The sequence below is a fragment of the Rhinoraja longicauda genome, chromosome 15 (genome assembly GCF_053455715.1).
Source record: "Rhinoraja longicauda isolate Sanriku21f chromosome 15, sRhiLon1.1, whole genome shotgun sequence".
Taxonomy (NCBI): domain Eukaryota; kingdom Metazoa; phylum Chordata; class Chondrichthyes; order Rajiformes; family Arhynchobatidae; genus Rhinoraja; species Rhinoraja longicauda.
In genome coordinates, this window is record NC_135967.1 from 46663808 (window position 1) to 46672567 (window position 8760).

The window sequence follows — 8760 nt, forward strand, 5'->3', positions numbered from 1 at the left end:
CGAATGGCCTCCTCCTGCACCTATTGTCTATTGTAACACAATCTAGGGCATAATCTGAACCACACGTTAATGATGAAAAGATGTTTTCTGTTAATAACTGTGCGACACAGTGGCACAGCAGTTGCCTTTCAGCGCCAGAGAGCTGGGTTCAATCCCAACCTCCGGTGCGAGTTTGCATGTGTGGTTACATGTTCTCCCTGTGACTGCGTGGGTTTCCTCCGGGTGCTCCAGTTTCTCCCCACATCCCAAATACGTACGAGTCTGTTGGTTAATTGTAAATTGTAATTGTACATTGCTCCGAGTGTGTCAGGAGTGGACGGGAGAGTGGGATAACACAAAATGCTGGAGTAACTCAACGGGACAGGCAGCGCCTCTGGAGAGAATGATGATGCCGTGGAGCAGACAAAACGTGTAGGAAGGAACTGCAGATGCTGGTTTAAATCGAAACTAGTCTGAGGAAGGGTCTCGACCCGAAACGCCACCCATTCCTCTTCTCTACAGATGCTGCCTGTCCCGCTGAGTTACTACAGCATTTTGTGTCTGTCCTAAACTAAACTAATCTTCATTTTGTTTAAATCTGGAGGAAACTTTAACAGAAGAATTTGCACATGACGATGCAGAAAACTACAAGCCAGGGTGCAGTGAAGTTGAAGAGTTCAAATCTGCGGAATCGGGATTTCGATATTTGAAGATTGGTGGGATGAGAGTCTTGCCCGTCCCTGTATCCGGCCCAATGTTCTGGACTGACAACAAATAAATTAACTGCGTATAATAACTTGTACAGAGTGGGACTGACTTCATTAAGCATGAAACGGTGGGTTTAAGCAGATGTTTGCCAGTCTATGTTGAAAGACTGGAGCGACTAGGCTTGTATACACTGTATTTAGAAGGATGAGAGGAGAACTTATCGAAACGTATAAGATTATTAAGGGGTTGGACACGTTAGAGGCAGGAAACATGTTCCCAATGTTGGGGGAGTCCAGAACAAGGGGCCTCAGTTTAAGAATAAGGAGTAGGCCATTTAAAATTGAGATGAGGAAAAACTTTTTCAGTCAGAGAGTTGTGAATCTGTGGAATTCTCTGCCTCAGAAGGCAGTGGAGGCCAATTCTCTGAATGCATTCAAGACAGAGCTAGATAGAGCTCTTAAGGATAGCGGAGTCAGGGGGTATGGGGAGAAGGCAGGAACGGGGTACTGATTGAGAATGATTAGCCATGATCACATTGAATGGCGGTGCTGGCTTGAAGGGCCAAATGGCCTCCTCCTGCACCTATTGTCTATTGTTCCTGTAATTCTCTACCAAGGCAGGTGAATAGATTCCAAACCTCATGTGTGGTATTTGCTAGTACCTGCCTCCTAGAGGTGCCAACTATCTCATTCCGAAATAAGGGACATAGTGATGTCACTGCCCCGTGCCCCACCCCACGTGACCTCACCCAGCCAGCGTCCACGTGCTCCCGCTCCACCAATGGCGGCCGCCCGGGCCGGGAGGCGGGATGCTACGCAACCTCCGTTAGGCGGCGCCCAGGCCACCGGGCCTACACTGTCTGGGCCTACACTGTCCGGGCCTACACTGTCTGGAGATAGGCACAAAATGCTGGAGTAACTCAGCGGGTCAGGCAGCGTCTTGGGAGAGAAGGAATAGCTGACGTTTCGGGTCGAGACCCTTCCTCAGTCTGAAGAAGGATCTCAACCCGAAACATCAGCCATCTTCTGTTGGACCTCCACATGCTTCTTTAGTAACTTGTGAGTTTCTTTGTTGATCTAAATTAGGCGCTGGTTGCAATCAAAAGTGTTTGAGCTTCGCCATGGACGATGAGGGCGAGGAAAGTATCCACAAACTGAAGGAGAAGGCGAAGATGAGGAAGGGGCGAGGATTTGGCTCCAAGGAAGGCGCTCGATCCGAGCTGCGAGAAGACGACGACTCTGTGGAGCGAGACGGCGACAAGCCGGGCCCTCAACGCGCGGTGGAGGGGTGGATCCTGTTTGTGACCGGGGTCCACGAGGAAGCCACCGAGGAGGAAGGACATCCACGGCAAGCTTGCCGACTACGGTGAGATCAAGAACCTGCACCTCTACCTGAGGCGCACCGGCCCCTCAAGGTCTACGCTCTGGTGGTGTACGAGACCCACGAGGAGGAGCAGGCGGTCATGGAGGGTTTGACTGGGTCGGAGCAGGGCCGGGCAGCACATCAGCGTGGACTGGGGCTTCGTCAGGGGGGCCCCCTAGGAGCAAGAGGCGGAGTGGCCGCAGGAGAAGCTGGAGCTGGCCGGACCGGACCGGACGCGTCACTGAGCCGGGACGTAGTGAGGAGCGACCGGTGGGACGGAGCGGCCCGCACAGCGCCGGGGAGCGATACACACCGTTCTTCGTGCCCAAACGTGTCAGGGGCTTTTTAACCACAGTCGGGGACTGTCGTGGGGCTGGGGAGAGGGTGGGGAGGGAAGGGGAAGGTTGGCTTGTGCAAAACAACACTCGGAAATAAAGTAGTTTAGTTCAAAAACAAATCTTCAGTCTGAAGAAGGGTCTCGACCCGAAACGTCACCCAGTCCTTCTCTCCAGAGATGCTGCCTGACCCGCTGAGTTACTCCAGCATTTTGTGTCTACCTTTGATTTTAACCAGACTGGTTAGTAAAAACAAAAGCTTTTGTTGCGTGCTAACCAGTCAGCGGAAAGACAACACATGATTACAATCGAGCCGTCCACAGTTTAAGAATAAGGGGTAGGCCATTTAGAACTGAGATGAGGAAAAACTTTTTCAGTCAGAGAGTTGTGAATCTGTGGAATTCTCTGCCTCAGAAGGCAGTGGAGGCCAATTCTCTGAATGCATTCAAGAGAGAGCTGGATAGAGCTCTTAAGGATAGCGGAGTCAGGGGGTATGGGGAGAAGGCAGGAACGGGGTACTGATTGAGAATGATCAGCCATGATCACATTGAATGGCGGTGCTGGCTCGAAGGGCCGAATGGCCTCCTCCTGCACCTATTACCTGTTGTCCACAGTGTACAGGTATAAGGGATAAGCTCGTAATCAACGCTTGTAACGTCTCGAACAATACCTTCCAACTCACCTTATCCAAGTGATTAAGTGGATATTCCAGACCAGTACTCACTGCATGTAGCAGATCCTCATCCAGAATAATCGCCTCTGTTCCTTCGTGATGATTCAATCAAATACCGACAAGTCCCTCAGGCAGCAGCTCACCGCGATTCTTAAGTAATGGGTAATTAAATGCCACCTAAATGCACTTATCAGGCACCTGAACCATCCTACCACCAACTAGAGAGGTGTCCTGTCCTACCATCTACCTCATTGTTGACCCTAGGGCAATCTTTTATTGGACTTTATCTTGCACTAAATGCAATTCCCTTCATCCTGTATCTGTACACTGTGAGATCGTAACCATCTATCAGCACCAGCTGGACCTGCTCACACAACAGAGCATTTCACTGTACCTCCGTACACATCACACAACAGAGCATTTCACTGTACCTCCGTACACATCACACAACAGAGCATTTCACTGTACCTCCGTACACATCACACAACAGAGCATTTCACTGTACCTCCGTACACATCACACAACAGAGCATTTCACTGTACCTCCGTACACATCACACAACAGAGCATTTCACTGTACCTCCGTACACATCACACAACAGAGCATTTCACTGTACCTCCGTACACACGATGATAACAAACTAAAGATTGGTAAATGAAGGCAAATTGTGTTGGGGGTCGGAGAAATTTATAATAATGTGGAATACCAGAGGTTGAGAGGAATATATAAAATTATGAGGGGCACCGATAGGGTTGACAATCAGAACCTTTTTTCCCCAGGATGGAAATCCATACATATCTATACACTAAAACTCTCGTTTGTTTGTTTGTTTGTTCCTGAACTACAGACAAAACGGTACACGATAGCGCAACAACTTTAGGCCCACCTTACTCACCGTCATCCCTTTGGTGCTAATGGAAGACGTTTCATTGAAATCGGTGTTATATTTTTAAAGTTATTCACATTTTAAAGTTTAAATCTATCTCCTAGGGAGGGAAGGGGGGGGGAGGGAAGGAGGGGGGAGGATCAGGGGGGTTGAGGGGGATGGAGGGGAAGGAGGGGGGGGGAAGGAGAGGGTGCTGCACCAATGCAGGAGAGGTTTGGGCCCAACGGGTCCACTTGGTCTAGTGTCAAACAAAAGAGGCCATAGATTTAAAGAGAGAGAGGCAAAATTTAGAGATGTGTGGGGCAGTTTTCTGTTCATATAGAGGGTGGGAGTGCCTGGAACTTGGGAAGGTGGTGGAGTCAGGTACGATAGTGACATTTAAGAAACTTGTACATAGGCACATGGGCGGCAGTGGCGCAGTGGTAGAGTAGTGGTGACAGGTGCCTTACAGAACCAGAGACCCGGGTTCAATCCTGACCTCGGGTGCCGTCTGTACGGAGCTTGTATGTTCTCCCCGTGACCGCATGGGTTTTCTCCGGGCGCTCCGGTTTCCTCCCACAATCCAAAGACGTATAGGTTTGTAGGTTAACTGGCTTCGGTTAAAGTGTACTTTATCTCTAGAGTATAGGATCGCTCATCGGCTTGGACTCAGTGGGCCGAAAGGCCTGTTTCCATGCTCTGTCACTGAAGTCTGAAGTGACATAGATATGCTGGGATGGAGGGATATGGATTATGTGCAGGTAGATAATAGGTCTTGGCATCATGTTCTGCAGAGACATTGTGGGCCGAAGGGCCTGTTCCTGTGCTGTACTGTTCCATGTTCTAAATAACACCAGGTCAAGAGGGTAATTTCCCGTGAGTTAGCATTCCACAGGTTTGCAGATGCTGGTTTAAACAAAAGGACACAAAGTGCTGGAGTAACTCAGTTCTGGTACAAATCGAAGGTATTTATTCACAAAATGCTGGAGTAACTCAGCAGGTCAGGCAGCATCTCCCAAACAGTCTTTCCAGGTGAGACAGAGGTTCACCTGCACCTCCTCCAACCTCATCTATTGCATCCGCTGCTCTAGATGTCAACTTATTTACATCGGCGAAACCAAACGCAGGCTCGGCGATCGCTTCGCTCAACACCTGCGTTCGGTCCGCGTTGGCCAAACTGATCTCCCGGTGGCCGAGCACTTCAACTCCCCCTCCCATTCCCAGTCTGACCTTTCTGTCATAGGCCTCCTCCAGTGCCATAGTGAGGCCCACCGGAAATTGGAGGAACAGCACCTCATATTTCGCCTGGGCAGCTTGCAGCCCAGTGGTATGAACATCGACTTCTCCAACTTTAGATAGTTCCTCTGTCCCTTTATTCCCCTCCCAGATCTCTCTCTATCTTCCAGTCTCCACCTATATCCTTCCTTTGTCCCGCCCCCCTGACATCAGTCTGAAGAAGGGTCTCGACCTGAAACGTCACCCATTCCTTCTCTCCTGAGATGCTGCCTGACCTGCTGAGTTACTCCAGCATTTTGGGAGTAACTCAGTGGGTCAGCACGCTTCTTCAGACTGATTGTAACGGGGGGGGGGGGGGGGGGGGGGGAGAAGCTGGAATAGAGGAGGGGCAGGACAATGCCTGACAGGTAATAGATTGATACAGTCGAGGCAGAGGGTTTGATAGGCAGATAGATGGTTGGACAGAGGCCGGAGGTGAAAAGACACAAGGTGTAAGACAAAAGTATTGATGAGTTGCAAATTGTGAAGCCAAAGGAATGTTCCGACCCAAAAATGTCAGCTGACCCTATTCTCGACAGATGTTGCCTGACCCGCTGAGTTACTCCAGCACTGTGTGTGTATTGTTTTAGAAGCATCTGCATTCCTCCTTTCTGCAATTGGCCATGTTGCTTTTAGCTGTGCTGGGATCCTACGCTGGAAAACATCTCCTGCTCCTTCTCGTGTTCTTCCTTTAAAAATGGTCCAGGAACGAAGAAGATGCAAAAAATGGTGAACCCTGTGCAGTCCATCATGGATTTAGTTTAGTTTAGTGATACAGGACGGAAACAGGCCCATCGGCCCACCGGGTCCGCGCCGACCAGCGATCCCCGCGCATTACCACTAGGGACAGTTTTTACATTTACCAAGCCAATTAACCTACAAACCTGTACATCTTTGGAGTGTGGGAGGAAACCGAAGATCTCGGAGAAAACCCACGTAGGTCACGGGGAGAACGTACAAACTCCGTACAGACAGCGCCCGTAGTCGGGATGGAACCCAGGTCTCCGGCGCTGTGAGACAGCAACTCTACCGCTGTGCCACCCAGAGTACTGACCTCCCCATCACCGAAGGCCCATCATGGGTACTGACCTCCCCACCATCGAAGAGATCTACAGGAGAGGCTGCTGCAAAAAGACAGCCGGCATCGTCAGAGACCCACACCACCCTGGCCACGCTCTCACTTCACCCCTGCCATCGTGAAGAAGGTACAGGAGCCTGAAAACTGCAACGTCCAGGTTCAGGAACAGCTTCTTCCCTACAGCCATCGAGCTATTAAACACGACAACCTCCAGATAAGCTCCCAACTATAGAGGCAGGGACATTATTTTTGACTTTGCACTACTATTGTCTATTTATTTGTCTGTCCGTTTAAAAAAATTAAAACTGATCTTTTTTGTTGTTTATTATGGGTTTTACCGGGCAATATATTTACATATCTGTTGTGCTGGACTTCAAGTGAGAATTTCATTGTTCCGCATTTGTTATTCACTTTGCCATTACTAAATGCTGCTTCAAATTTCTAGCATCACAGAAAATTCACTAAAATGGTGCATGAATTCTAAATAATTGCAATGATCTCCCGTTGAAATATTTTGTGGACAATAGACAATAGAAATAGGTGCAGGAGTAGGCCATTCGGTACTTAAAGCCAGCACCGCCATTCACTGTGATCATGGCTGATCAGCCACAATCAGTACCCCGTTCCTGCCTTCTCTCCATACCCCCTGACTCCGCTACCTTTAAGAGCTCTATCTAACTCTCTCTTGAAAGCATCCAGAGAATTGGCCTCCACTGCCTTCTGTGGCAGAGTTCCACAGATTCACAACTCTCTGGGTGAAAAAGTTTTTCCTCATCTCCATTCTGAATGGCCGACCCCTTATTCTTAAATGTACTTATCCATTGTGTAAGTGTAACTAAATTACCAGGAGTTGGATATGGATTGTGTTAAACACTCTGCAAATGTTCATGGTCAGGCCAATGATTGATTAATGTGTGGGAACCATATAACAGAAGAGTATAGAGTCATACTGCATGGAAACTGACCTTTCGTCCCAGCTCCTATGTGCTGACGAAGGTGCCCCATCTAAGCTGGTCCCAGATACCCCGCGTTTGGCACATATCCCTCTGAACCTTTCCCACCCATGATATATAGTTAAGAAAATGAAGCAATTAAAATGTCTCATCTTTATTGTAGTTTCCCCATTCTGCAAGAGCTGAAAGTGTAATCCAGTCAAATATGCAGGAGAGAGCCTCCTTGGAGAATGTGCCCACATGGCTCTGGAACTCAGGGCCTAGTCAGAGCCAGCAGATCCATTCCCTTAAGTGACTTTGCAGGCCAGTATCTTGCCCTTGCCTCCCCCCCCCCCCCCCCCAAGATGTGACCTCTGTTGCACCGGCAAAAGTATGGTATGGCAAGGCTCTGGAACCAAGGTGCTGGAAAATCAGGGGTGGACCTGTTCTTAATCCAAACATCTTGGAAATATGAATGCTGCAAAGTTGGGGGGAAGAAACATTACAGCTTTAATCCACCATATTAGTTACCTTCAACTTCATAAAACATACAAAACAGAACTAATTAATCTTATTGTGGGGCTTCTGAAGATGAAGTATTTGGACACTAAAACACTGGCTTCCATTTGACCATTTAGAAATTATTTAAAGGATTGCAGGTCCTACTGCCTTGGCGCCATTAATGTGACTCCCTAAATATATTCAAGATGTCATTGTAATGTTCCTTCAGCAATGGTAAAATATTAACACGTTGGGAAGTCTTTACATATCCACAATTTCAGAAAATGGAAAACTAAATAAAGAACATTTGTCAAGAAATAATTTTAAGGCTGTTGGACAACTTAAAGTCCATCGGGTGGCGCCACCACGGTGGCTGCCTCTCCAACAGTCTGTCTGTCCTTTCTACTGTTTTTATTATTTTAAGTATGTGTTAAAAGTATGTTTTAGTGTTTCTTGGTTGTTTTGTGTGGGGGGTGGGGGTGGGGGGAATTAGGGGAAACGTTTTCCAATCTCTTACCTCGACGGAGATGCGAGTTTTCTCCGTATCGTATCTCCGTCCCCTATGCGGCCTAACATCGAGGAGTTGGCGGCCTTTCCTGGAGACCGGACCGGCGCTTCAAGCCGCGGGCTTTAACATCGTGGAGCTGCGATCCTTTGCCGAGGATCGACTGCGGAGAGCTCCAACCGCGGGGCCTGTGGATTTTAACATCGTGAAGCCCACGGTCTCTGGTAAGAAGAGGCCGACTCGGGAGCTCCATGCTGCGGAGTGTGTTTCAACCGTCCCGACGCGGGGAGTTTCGATCATCGGACAGTCGGCAGCGGATGGTTCAACAGCCCCGACCGCGGGTGATCGAAGAGGAAGCCGATTGAACTTTATTACCTTTCATCACAGTGAGGAATGTGGATTCCGCTGTGGTGGATGCTTATGTTAAATATTACTTTATGTGGCTGTGTGTCTTGTTGCTTAGTATGGCTGTATGGCAACTCAAATTTCACTGTACCTTAATTGGTACATGTGACAATAAATTGATCTTGAAATCTTGAACTTAATG